At 42.2% G+C, this 12,573-nt stretch overlaps 1 long non-coding RNA gene across 7 annotated transcripts in view; it reads left to right on the top strand.

Annotated features, from left to right (window-relative positions):
• LOC120411735 overlaps positions 1-12,573 on the top strand; it is a 113,998-nt gene that overhangs the window by 40,038 nt on the left and 61,387 nt on the right. For 4 of the 7 annotated variants that reach the window (XR_005604240.1, XR_005604242.1, XR_005604238.1 and 1 more), the window contains exon 1: positions 10,462-10,709. The exons of 1 other annotated variant lie outside the window; for it this stretch is intronic. This is a non-coding gene — a long non-coding RNA (uncharacterized LOC120411735). Of the gene's footprint in view, positions 1-9,724; positions 9,838-10,461; positions 10,710-12,573 lie in introns of those variants that run through there. 2 more of the 7 variants (XR_005604241.1, XR_005604239.1) reach the window with 2 other exon arrangements.

Below are 12,573 nucleotides of genomic sequence, written 5' to 3'. Positions count from 1 at the left end.
GAGTGATTGTTACATATGGGAATGTTTCATTGCATTTGCTTACCCTGGAGTATTGCACTCAAGTGCAACTCGACTAAGGTCTAGGAGCACGGTATTTATGAGGTAAAATGAAGAACATTGCATATGCTTAGGCTGGGTTTCAGCTCTTTATTCTTCCAAGTTTGGAAGCTCAGGAAGAAGCCAAACTGGATCAAGCCGTGTTGGAACAATAAGATGTAAGGTTGAGTTTATAAATTAAACTGATGTCTATAATTTGTGGGATTTGGATTGTAACAGTGCTGTTACTACTCTGATACCTGAAGCAGAATTTTGATAAATTTGAAATCTTCTCTGGTAAGGTAAGGGAATTTTAAGCCAGATTTTATTTAGATGAAATTCCTATTATCCAGAATAAGAACATCCCCAGAATAAGATCATTATTTTGTATTTTCTTTTAATTATTTGAAATTTACTAGCTTCATTAAAGGGCTTTGGTAGGGAGAGCAATCTTTGGGATTGGCTGGATGGGGGGAACAATGGAGGCAGGTATCATTGTCCTTGGTCCCTCTCCTAAAAATGTGTGTGCACAAGTGTGTGTTTGTGTCTGTGGATCATCTTGCTTCTTTTGAGGAATCTTTTTTTTTATAGATTTAAGATTCAGTTGTAGAGAGTGATAACTAATCTCCCTGTTATCAATGCAAATCACTACATCTGTCTTTGCAGACATGAATAAATACTTAGTTAATGTTTATGCCTGAATAAAGAACTTGTACCAAAAATTGTCTTTTAATTTAGCTGGATGGCTCTCTGAAAAAGATATTAATGTCAATATTTAAAAAAATAAATCTTAATACCTAAAAGTGCTGAAATTCAGAGATGTTGAATGTCCATTTTTGAAAATGCATAATGGAAGTTTTCTCTATCTCTGGAAAAGAAAACAATAAGCCTAGAAGTCTAACTCTAGGCTTCCAGTTTTAAAAATAATTGGTACATATTTCCTCACTTTCAAAACTGGTTATCTATTCAGAAGGGAAGTTGTGAATTCGCATATGCTCTCATTCTGAGAGTGAAGTCCTTTGAGATTGGCGGGTGTGAAGTGCTGAAGAGCTGTAACATAGACTTGTTCCAAATGAGGAGAACATTTTTTTTGAGCGGGAGACAGTATTTTTAACCTGCTCCCTCAAAGCTGGAATGATGTTTGCTCAGCTGCTAACATGATTGTGGTGAAAGATACAAATAACATAAAAAGAAAAAGCAAGTGCCTTGGTGAGCCTGATAGTAAATACATCCAACAATGTTACTATTATGAGGACACTTCCTTTTTTGGGAAAAAAAAATGCTACTCAGCACAACATCAGCAGAACTTCCTTTCCTTCCCAATTCTGTGTGAGACGAAACTTCACAATTTACAAGTCTGTGGTCTTTACAGTAAGCTGATATAAGCAATGCTGACTACATGCCTTGCCCAGCAGTGTGTGGTCAAGTGCATGTTAGTAAAGATGAAAACTCTTAGTGGTTTGGCCCAAATTCTTTTGGCTCCATAGGCACTCTTGTGCTGCGTGTCGGAATGGAAGTTGAAATACTCTGAAATCCTACATCTGAGTGCAGTTTTAGACCATAACACCATGAGTGAGAAAGGAAGCTCTCAGTCTGCAGGCAGAGATCTTTACTGATTTCTCAGCAACTTGATGTTGCTTGGGGTCGCCTGTCAGTAATATTGTCCTTCTTAGGGTAAAATTTGGCAGACTGATTTGAAAGAAATCCAGCAGAGGACAGCAAGAGAGGGGGGAAATGCCTAAACTCCTGTGCATTTCTCAAGATCAGTCTGGGAAGGTGCCACTGGTCTCAGTCTTCTGCCTCTGTAAATGTCTACCCTCTGAGAATTCTTTGGTGGGATGTTGCTGAGACAAGAGCCTCAGCTCTGATTTAACTGCTTGCTCAGCTGTGATGGGTTGCTGAGGTGCCAAGCTCATGGATGATAATATGGGTCTCAATGGTATAAATGCCAGCTAACAATATCAACAAGAGTGAAAATTACACAAAATTTATTCCATTCTCTTTTCCCTAGGAGCAAAAAACCTGAGGTTTGTTCTTTTTCTTATAATTTAAAAACAAAGTCTACTGAAGGCAAGATTCCTTACTCAGTATGATCCTTGTGGTTAATGAATGGAAGTGAAAGCTCCTCAAAGGACCTTCAGCTTTTTATCTTTGCTGAACCTGTTAGCCATGGAGGTCACAAAGAACTTCAATGAACCTGTTTGTCCAGATGGGCTTAACTCATGCTAAAGTCGGGATCTGAGGGAAAAAATCACAGTGAGCTTGAGTGGAGTTATCAAAAGGTGTGCTCAGCAAGGGACACCTCTGAGGGCCTGGGCAAACCTCAGTGAGCAGCTGTGGGGGTGTCAGTGTCTCATTCCCTTGGAAATGGAAGTGCTAGGGAGAGTAATGCCCTATGGGCTGATTTTTCACAAGTTGCAGAAACCTGACAACTGATGTTGTGGAATTGTAAAAGTTTGCTTAAAATTTGAGCCCTCACCACTCTGGAACAGCACTTTCTTGCCTTGCTTGGAAAGGGACAGTGGCTCCCCTGTTCTGGAGACCATTAGCAGCTTTGTCTTCCATCATCATGTGCCTAAATGCTGGAGTGAATGTGAAACACTGACTGGCCTTCAGGAACATGAAATCAAAGGGTGGACTGAAGTGGTGAGTGCGAGTGAAGCGTGGGGAGAGAAAGCTGCTCTGGAAGGATGGTGTACAGCCTGTTAAAGACACTTGTGAGATAGAGAGGCTTGTGTATAAATCCCTGGGACAGCTAGCATGCATCTAGTACATTGAGTTGGGTAGTTTAAGTCAGTTGTGCAATCCTAGCTGCTGCACAGTATTTGCAAAGACCTTTGTAGGACAAAAACTGAACTTGTGTTGTAAGTAAATTTGAGAATATGTCCTACAGTGCCTGATACTTCCTTCAGAGTTCACATCTACAGGGAGTGCTTTTCAGTCAGCCTATGTCACCTACTCTCCAAGTACCAACTCCTTTAGGAATTTTCTGTATTAAAAAAACCCCCAAAGCCAAAAAACAACAACCCGCATCCCCAAACAGATAACTCTTTAAAATATGAAAGCTGTTTTGAAAAAGTTGACTACTGATCTGTTTTCTCAAAAGCTCACCATTTAAAAAGTATCTGGCTCATCCCAGCTCTACAGACTCAGGCCCCACAGAGCCTGAACTTAAGAGTAGTTGGAACAGATTTTCAGGTACTGTGAATCAAAGTGGCCCTCCTGACAGAAATGTGTTAGTGCCAGCCTGTGCTGTCTCAGGATTTATGTAAAGCAGGTCCCTTTAATAGAAAGTCAAATCATGTTCTAGAGAGTAATTGCCTTTTGAAACTCAGCTAATGTTTGTGATTTTTTTTTCCACTCTTTAGTTGTTTTGACCTCTTATGTGAACTTGAGTAATGGTGCTGGGGAGGGGGAAAAAAACCTTTAAAAAGAGGAAAGTAACGCAAACCCATCTATTTTGAAATGATATGAAACAGCTGACTTAGTATTGCCAAATTCTTGTTTTAGAGCTGATGAACAATTTGTCCCTAATTCCTTCTTTTTTTTATTATTTCTTTCAAAAATATTCTTTTATTATTGCAGCTAATGAGAACATGTAAATTCCTGTAAGCCTGTCCTTTTCTGAACAGCTACGTTGTGCTGTTCCTCCAAGAGATGCTGCTTAGACACTGATGTAGGACTTCTCTGAGCATGTACCCTTCTGCTGTTCTCCCCTGCCTCCCAGCTAATACTTTTTACTCTCTTCTGACCCTTTTGCTGTTGTGAAGGAGCAGAATTGGGTCACAGTTGGCCAGTTAAGTCCTCCTTAGGTGTAAAGTGGTGGAGTAACTACTACAGTCTCTCCTCCCAGCCAAGGAAGCAGGAGGGTCTGTTTTGGAAATGTTTCTGAGCCAACAGCAGTTACATCGTTTTCTGCCAGCTTTCAGCTGGTGCACAGTTCTGAAGACTCACAAGTTCTTTCATGGCAGGAGCTTAAACAACTGAAGAAGTAATGCAGCAGTCCTTTCTCTCCTCTCAGAATAAACAAATCTTGTGGCACACCCTGATAGCAACACCAAAAGAGTGTGTGACAACTTTTGCCATACTGCTGTGCATGGCAAGGTAGGACTACAAATACCTTCGACTACATGTCCTCTTTCATTTTGTTCCTAGGATCTCAAGGCTTGGCATTGCTGCTCTGCTTCCCAGAGAAAAGACAAAATCATTTCCCCCCTCCCCTTCATCCTTGTTACCTATTTTGGATGGTGGTGTAAAAGCCCTCTCCTTCACCTGCCTCCATTCCCTCTCAGGAATGAAACTGCACTTAAAGCTTTCCCACATTTCTGAACAGGCTTTTCTCTCTCTTCCTTTCATTTGTTAGCTGATAGTTAACTTTTCTTCTCAGCAGTGAACAGTTGCTTCAGTAGTATTCTCCTAGAAGCATAAGGGACTGTATCTAACACTTCTCTGGCAGTACCCAAAGAATTTACAGTTTGAGCCTCTTAAAATGCTTACATCACTTGTTTTTGTCTTTTGCAGAGAACTACTAAAACAATAAAAATAACCTGGGAGCTCTAATTTGCCATTCACTGTCTGACATTTGCATTTCTGTTTCTGTTATAAACCCCAGCCAAGCAGGCTTTAATCGCATTCAAGTTTGATTGCTACATCTCACAGATCCAGTAGCTGTTACACATGTTAATGGGAGACTTTCTGCAGCAGGCTTTAGCACAGGCAGAGGAAAATCTTCAGAATCTGGCCTGCTGATTCCTTCTGTTGGTAACAGCTTCCTGGGTTTTCCTTCAAAACTTCCAACCTTGTTTTCCATTTCTTTAAATGGGAATTGAATCACTAAACTTTGCAAGAATTTTGAGTAGAGTCAGTTACACTGATAGTGTTTTTGGCATAATTTTTGCACAGATTAATCTGTTCTCACTTGCTTGGGCTAGCATGGGGAGTACTCTGCAGGTTGAGGTGAGTGGATGCAGATTCCAGGGCTCAGCTTCCCTGCCCTGGAATGCCTCTTCACTGCAGCCGGTCTGAACAAGATTCCAGCCCCTGTGGGGAACCGAGGTGTGAGCACAGCTACTGTGAGGTGCTCTTGACACCAATGGCTGGGTCCTCTGCGGTCCATGGAGAGCACACAGAACTGAACAAATTTTTTTTATCTTATTTGTTTCTAAATTTAAAATAGCAACGAACAAAACATGGTTGGACTGTCAGAATTTTGGTTTTGGTCTCGTTCTTTGAAATTTCTAGTAAGACACCCTCATTTCAAGTGAAATGAATTAAAATATTGTCACACCCATAACAATGACATTTTTGGGGGTGACAAAATTGGAAGGGTGTCTCCATATGCAAGAAGGAATCATGTGATTCTCTCCAGGGCAGCCTGCAGCCTGAAAATCTTTAGTGTGTAGGACACAATAGCTAGACATAGACCCATAACCATGGCACATTTTAGAGTGTGTTTAGAAGTGGATAGAAATATTTTGACTCTTTCAGGCTTTCTCAGAAAATGTACCTTGTTAACTAAAAATCTTTTAAGTAAGTTTTACTGATGTCACTCCTAAACATAGCTGTGGAGGGAAAACCAGGATGATGGTATCCCTTAGCTAAAATAGCAGATGCATTATGTATATCAGCTCCAAGAAGGGTAAACATGTGTGCAAGGTCATGGTCTCACCCTTGGCTGACTGAGGTCCTTAGGGGAATTTGGGTTTTGCCAGAGTGTATTTAGAGTCTCTGAGAGTTGCACACCATTTCCCAGGTGCCTCTTGTTTTCTAAAGTCCAGCTTGAGGCTCCATGTTCCAAATTGACTCTTTCATAATCAGCTTTGGCAGACTGTGCTGCAGAAGTATTCTGTGTTTTAGTGGACCCTCCACACAGGAAAATCCCAACTTACATTCCTGAAAAGAGACTGCAGTTGAGAGGGGTGCTGCAGCAAGTACAGATGTGCATTATCAAGTATTGACAAATTTCTACTGATTTCTGTTTAGAACCAGAGATAAATGCATCTCTAAAAGGTCAATAAAAGGAAAAACTTGCATTTTCAGAAGGGAATCAGCTGTTGCACAATTTCAGCTTGATTATGGGTGAGAAGAATCTCACCATGGTTTCAGAAACTGCCTTGGAGCATTGCAATGTGTTTTTCTTTTCCTCCTTTGTCACTTCCTATCTTTCTGAATAAGCTGCTTCCTGCTACCCCAGAACGGTCAGTGCCACCCCTTAATTTACAGTTAGGAATGCAGACACGAGGGAAGGCAAGGGGATGAAATATGGTGTCAAGTTTGTATCTGCTCACATTTCACACACTAAGGAGACAAGCCCCTTTGGCCAGTTGCCATGGGGAATTTTCTTGCAGAAGTAAATAAGTCAGAACAGAAAGAACTCAGATTCATACTACCCCAGCTGCAGAATGTCATTAAGTCTCAAAGGGTGCTATGTGCATTGTGTGAAAGGAATTTTGTAATCTGGCTGTAACTGTAGTTGCAAAACTGTGTTTGAGTTTAAACCTTTATTTTGAACTTTTAATTATTGGCTTGTTTCTTGCATTCGATTAAAGCATACATTGTCTTATAAATAGTTTCTATTTTTAAACCAGAAAAAGGTTTAGATTAAACATTTCAATAGCAGATGAGTGGTTGATTTATTTTTTTTTTTTGTTTTCTTGTTTCTTCCCATGCCAACTTTGATCTAATCTCCATTTCCTAATTCACTTTTAAAGGATGCTTGAAAAAGGAATTAAATCTACCAGGGCACTCAAAATATCATGTAGATGGCTTTTCATTTTAAAGTGTCATTCATTATCCAACTTTCTGATCCCAGTAATCTTCAGAAACTTGGAGCTAGGAGGGGCTGTTTTCTTTCTCCTCCCTCCCATTTTGTTTTTTTTTCCCTTAAAACATCTAAGAAGAGAAAGCACAGCCACCTCCCTTCCACTAGCAGGGTTTTATTTCTTCAGTTCTTTTTCAGTGTGAGTTACATGAGTGTGGCATCTGTGAAGCTGGTCCTGGCATATATGGGAGGAGGCTCATGCTGTGTCTTCTTGTTCCAGAGGACAAAATAGCTTCTGTTTTGGTGGGGTGTCTTGTAGTGCTAGTCGCTTTTCTCTGATTTGGTGAAGGAATGGGGAATATGTATGCCTTTAGCACTAATTTTTGAAATAAAACCCATCACCCGAATGAAACAAATATCTACTAGAAAAAGGCATTTTTAAAGTTGCCATTTAGTCGGTTTCTATGCATCTGGAATAATACACAATGGCACAACTTACATGACAGCTTTTCTTTAAGTGGTTTGGATGCTGCCTCTGTGGCAGTAGGTGCCATGAATAGCCTGGAAAAAGGTTGATGCCTGCAGAGCTGCAGTCATTAAGCCACGGGCTCATACAGAGCTTTAGTGCATCGAGCAGCCCATGCAAGGCTGTTTTAACCACTGTGGTCTTTGAACCAACTGATCACTATGACTGTTGTAGTGACTGCAGCACACTTGGATGGCAGCAAGGCAGGGGATATGTCTGCTGACCAAAGCCCAGGGCCCTGGGCCCACATGGCTCCCACACACCTTCCTCTTGCAGAGAGTTATTGCTGTCAGGTCTGCCTTAGACTTGTCATGTCTGAGGAACCAAGGCTTGGCTTCATCACATGCTCCCAGTCTCATGTCCTCCATCAATAATGACCTCTCTTCAACAAAAACTTCAACCTAAGCTTTAAACTGCTTTGTACTTTGTGGTCAGTGGGCAAAATTCAGGCCAGAGGCTGCCAGCTCCTAAGCATCCCATGTGACACTTGCTGGCTCTGTCAAACCTTCCCTGCTACCTGGGGAAAGGGAGGTTAGAAATAAAAATACCACCTGGGTGGGAGGCAGAGCACACGTGTGTGTCTGTGTCATTGCCCATTAGCTCCCCGAGCTGCAGTTTGGTGGAACGTGTACCGAGCAGTACGCCAGGAGACAGTACATCCTGCTCCCAGCTCTTTCCCCCGACTATTTTTGTGCTCTCCACAACTGTTATTAAGCAAGACCACAGAGTATTTTTACAGCATAAGCAGAAGAGGTCTATGCTGCATTTTAGGGCTGTGAATCGTCAATAACCCGTGCCGAAATATAGGGATATGTAATGCCTTTATGCAATATGACGAACACGTCCTGGGATACAAAGGAATTTGGATGTTGATAGTATTTTGCAATGTTTGATCAAACAGATTAGTTTGCCTTTGCATCCACCTCTTCTCCTTGTTTCATTTAAAATGCTTCCTATAAAGTTTTCAAAGGGTTTATAATCAGCATTTCTGATAATAGAGTTTTTATTTTACTTTGGTTTTGGTGCAGCAGGAGTTGCATGGGACATCCTAGACTGGGCACAAAGCAGTAATACAACAGATTGCTCTACCTAGGCTAAAAGAGCCAAGCAAATGGAAATCTTCTGACCTCAGAGTGGTGTGTCTGAGACTGGGCTTGGATCTCTCCTCTTCTGAGTCTCTGCAATGTCATTATTAGAGCTGACAAGCCAAAAAATTTCTTCTGGATTTAATTGCTCTTACTATAATACTGGACACTTGTAAAATTGACAAATTTTAAGAATGCTTTTGCCCAAAATTTGAGCCAATGTTGCATTTACACCACTGTCTTCTTGGCCAGTTTTCTAAAGAACTTTAATTTTTTTTGTGCTTAAAATACATGGCTCTGTATATTGCATATTTCAGCAGGCTCTGTTGAACTTTAAGGTTAGAAGTTTCTATCCTGAGCTATTTCCTATGCACAACTAATTGTTATAGCTGAGTGAGAAACTTTTGTTTTCATTTTTGTATTCCATTTAAGCAACATTTTGAAGTTTTGATGCCCAGTTTAAACCCTTTGGATGACATGAAGTAACTGCATTTACAAGACTCAAAATTTTGAAGGATTACATTTCAACAGGGAGATTAGGACAATGTGGGATAGGTGGGTCAGTGCAGTTTGTAGCTTATGAAGGAGGCATCTGAAAACAACAGGAATTACACAGACTGCATGCTCAGCCCTGTGCTCCTGAGGATGGACATGGGACTGTAACCAGGTGTGCTCTGTAGCATTTCTGTGCCTGTTTTTCATGCTGTGTCAGTCCCTCTATGGAAATTTCTTGGGCTGTTTAGATCTGGAACATATGTAGAAGACAGAATGCTGCCGCCTTTTGAGGATATAATAGTCAAATTTCTCACTTTTTTTGTTTTTTGTAAACCCAAGGTGATATCAGAGTAAGTGATGGGAAAACTTGGCCTTTCATTCCTCAATTTTTTCTCAGTCTCAGGCCCTTTTGAGTTGTACTCTTGTTTTGTACTGGGGATTACTGTCAATTAAAGCCCAATGTTTGGAAGAAGAGGGGTGGAGGGAAAGAAGGAACTAAATTATATCTGAGTTATTTGAGTACACTTTTAAAACATGGAGTAAGCACTAAGAGAAAGGAAGTTAATGAGCTATTTTTGTGAGATGAGGCAGACAGTAGATTTTGAGGGGTGGAGCCGAATTGGCCCATAGCAGACAAAGTTACTGCTGAAGAGCCCTGCTTCCTCTTTTGATATTAACTTATCCCATTTTAAGATATTTTTTTGTGGGTTTTCAATGTGGCAGCTGATGCAGAGTTAACAAAACCGAGTTAAAATTTCCCGTCGTGTTTATGGTGGATGAAAGCACAGCGTGTCAGGGCTGTGGGGGCAGAGGTGGCTGGAAGAGAGCCCTTGGGAGCAGGCAGCTGGGGGTGGTGGAGACCACTGCTGTGCCCGCGGCACTGCTGGCCCCGCGGAGCTGGGCTGGGCCCGGGTGTTTTACTCCTGTCATTCAAAGTGAGTCACATTGCTGTGGTGTTATTTGGCTGATCTGCTTCAGCTGCTGGGTTGAGTATTTATAAGCACATGAGTGTGTGTGTGTGTGAGTGGAGCAAGTTAGGGAGCAACTGCAGAGTGGGTCAGCTGGCAGGGTGAGACAGGGGCTGGGCTAAGCATCACCCAGGTGTGGGAGCGGGGTGAGCAGCAGGGTGTGTGTTTAGCTTCCTAGGATTGCACAAATGCATGGGGATGAATAAGTTTTGTACAAAACTTTCAAGTTCCTCTTTGGCCCTTTCTGTAAGATGCAGGATTCTGAAATCCTGCTTCTTGCTATGCCTTTGTTTTCTTCTCTAAGGAAGAAATACTCCTGGAGGTGTATGAATGGAAGTCTTGGTCCATGCCCCAGTCCTTCTCTGTGGTGTGGCTGGGGGCAAGGACCTTCTTCCTCAGGAGGCAGACAGCCCTGCTCTATGTCCTCTCCACCTTTGACACAGGAGTAGGAATAGCAAATCCCAGACTCTTCTGCTTTCCTTTCCAGCCACACCCTTTTCCCTTTCTTGCAGGAGGAGCAAGCCTCAGCCCCTTTGCAGAAATCTGCAGCCTTGCCAGGCTCCCCTCTTTCTCCCTCTATCACCTGACCAGTGCTGCTGCCAAACTTCTGTCATCCTTGCAGAGAGAACAAGATTTTTTTTTCACTGAAGCAGCAGATTTGGGTTTTGCCTGCACACCCATTATGGTCGCTCTGGCTCTGCGCCTGTCCTGGGTGCGCTTCAGAATTTCTCCAGGCTCCCCATGTGGTGCCAGCTCCATGGGTGGCCTGGAGAAGATGGGTCAGTCTGGGAGTGAGGACGGCTGCTTGTGCTTTGCAGGAAAGGTCCTGACCGTGGTGGGTAAGGCCCTGTGGGGAAAGTGTCATCTGCCGGCAGATTCTCAGTGCGGTCTCCTGCTCGGAGCAGTGCAATGCGGAGTGCAGAGTGTGGGGATGGGATTTAACACTGACTTTGGCTGCCCTGGCTTGGACTGTCTGTCCTTTGCTCTTTGTAGTCTTTGCTGCCAATTTTTTGAGACCTTGAGATTTTTTGTCAGTTGAGAAAAATCAGGGCTAATTTAGGTAGATCTTTTGTGTAAGCACTACTCAGGATGTGTTTAGCTGAATGGCACTGGTTTTTTTACCTCCACCAGGCTTTCTCTTTCACAGATGTGAAACCTTTCGTTGTCCCTTTCAAGAAATGCCAGTGTTATTCAGAGTTAGATTACTGTTGTGAGTAAGGATTTTTGATGCGATGCCTCAATATGGATTTGACAACATCCAACAACTTGTGATAACAGTTGCACACAATCCAAAGTGGCTCATTATGTTGGCTGGGAAAGAAAGAGTGGTGGTGGTGTTGTCTTGCTTTTCCTGCACCCCAGGAATTAAAGAAACTGGAAAGGGGCTGTATGGATTTTACATAACATGTTAATGTTTTAAACATTTCTCTGTTTGTCTGGAATATGAGCTACCAGTACTTTTGTTGTTACTGTTGCTAGGTTACATACAAGTGTTTCTTTATGAAGTGACACCCTTAAAAAAAGCCTCCACTGTTTTGAAAGATTTTGCTGAATCTTTTCTCCTTTTCAAAAAATTTTTTAAATCCTGCTCCCCTCTTTCTTCCCTGCACTTCCTCCCCACGGAAAAGGGAGATCATAGAAAATGATTCTGTGGCAATAAGTCTAGAAATAGCAAATGATGATAAAGAAAAAACACAAATGTTTGGCTTCGGTTAGGAGTGATTAGGATTGCTGTGATGTGTTGTAATTTTTGTGCACTCATCTTTACACAGATGCATCATCCAGCAGGGTGCATTTTTCATTGTGCATGCTGATCTCTTCAGTGCATGCCAGACCTCTGAAAAGTACCATAGTTTTTACTCCATGACAACATGTGAGTCCTAAGTAGATCAACTTTTAGGGAATATTTTTGTTCATTTTGACGGTGGAGAAGTCACTGCTGTTGTAAGTAATGGCTGCCCATTTTAATGTGGGGAGTGTTGGTTAGGGTGGCTAAAAGACCTGACTTCTGAAAATATTTCTGAAGCAAGTGAGCCAAGTTTCATCCTGGCTAAACTCGCATAACTTCCCAGCATTAGTGCTGCAGGAGCAGAGAGCCTGCAAGCAGCCGGTCCCTGTCAGGGGGGACAGCAGAGCCAGCCAGAGGAGACAGAGAGCTCAAAGCATCTTTCCTCCAGGCACCCACTTTCCCAACGGGGCTCTGAGCTTTTTCCACCTTGTCTTCCAAAAGGTCTGCTGGTATATGGGGCAATAGTCCTGAGTATGTGCCTGCTAAAAATATTATGAAAAGTGTGAGAGATGGCCAGGTGATCTGGGCAGCGTCACTGACACACTGGAGAATGAGCTTGGAGGGAACGAAAGCAGGGTGCTGGCTCTCTTAACGAGACTGAATTTGTTTTTCCATAGCCCTTTGAAATCCTTCTGGGCAGGGGCTTTTAACGGCGATGTGCTTTGGAGGAAACATAAAGCAACTTATGGTTAGGTTACATTATAGGTTCAAACAGGATATGTATCAAATACCTGGAAGGAAAGTATGACGATTTTGGATTGTGGGGCAGCCCAGATTTTGCACAGAAATGCCATTTCAAAGCTCCAAGGCAGACACAACAGTTTTCCTGAAATAATACCAGCAGTAATCCCTTCAAATATCCCCAAGTGTATTGGCTCACTCATGTTTTAAAATTCTTTCTCAGTTTTTTTATA

Source organism: Corvus cornix, chromosome 3 (assembly GCF_000738735.6).
Source record: "Corvus cornix cornix isolate S_Up_H32 chromosome 3, ASM73873v5, whole genome shotgun sequence".
Lineage (NCBI taxonomy): Eukaryota > Metazoa > Chordata > Aves > Passeriformes > Corvidae > Corvus > Corvus cornix.
This window is presented reverse-complemented; position numbering and strand designations above follow the sequence as displayed.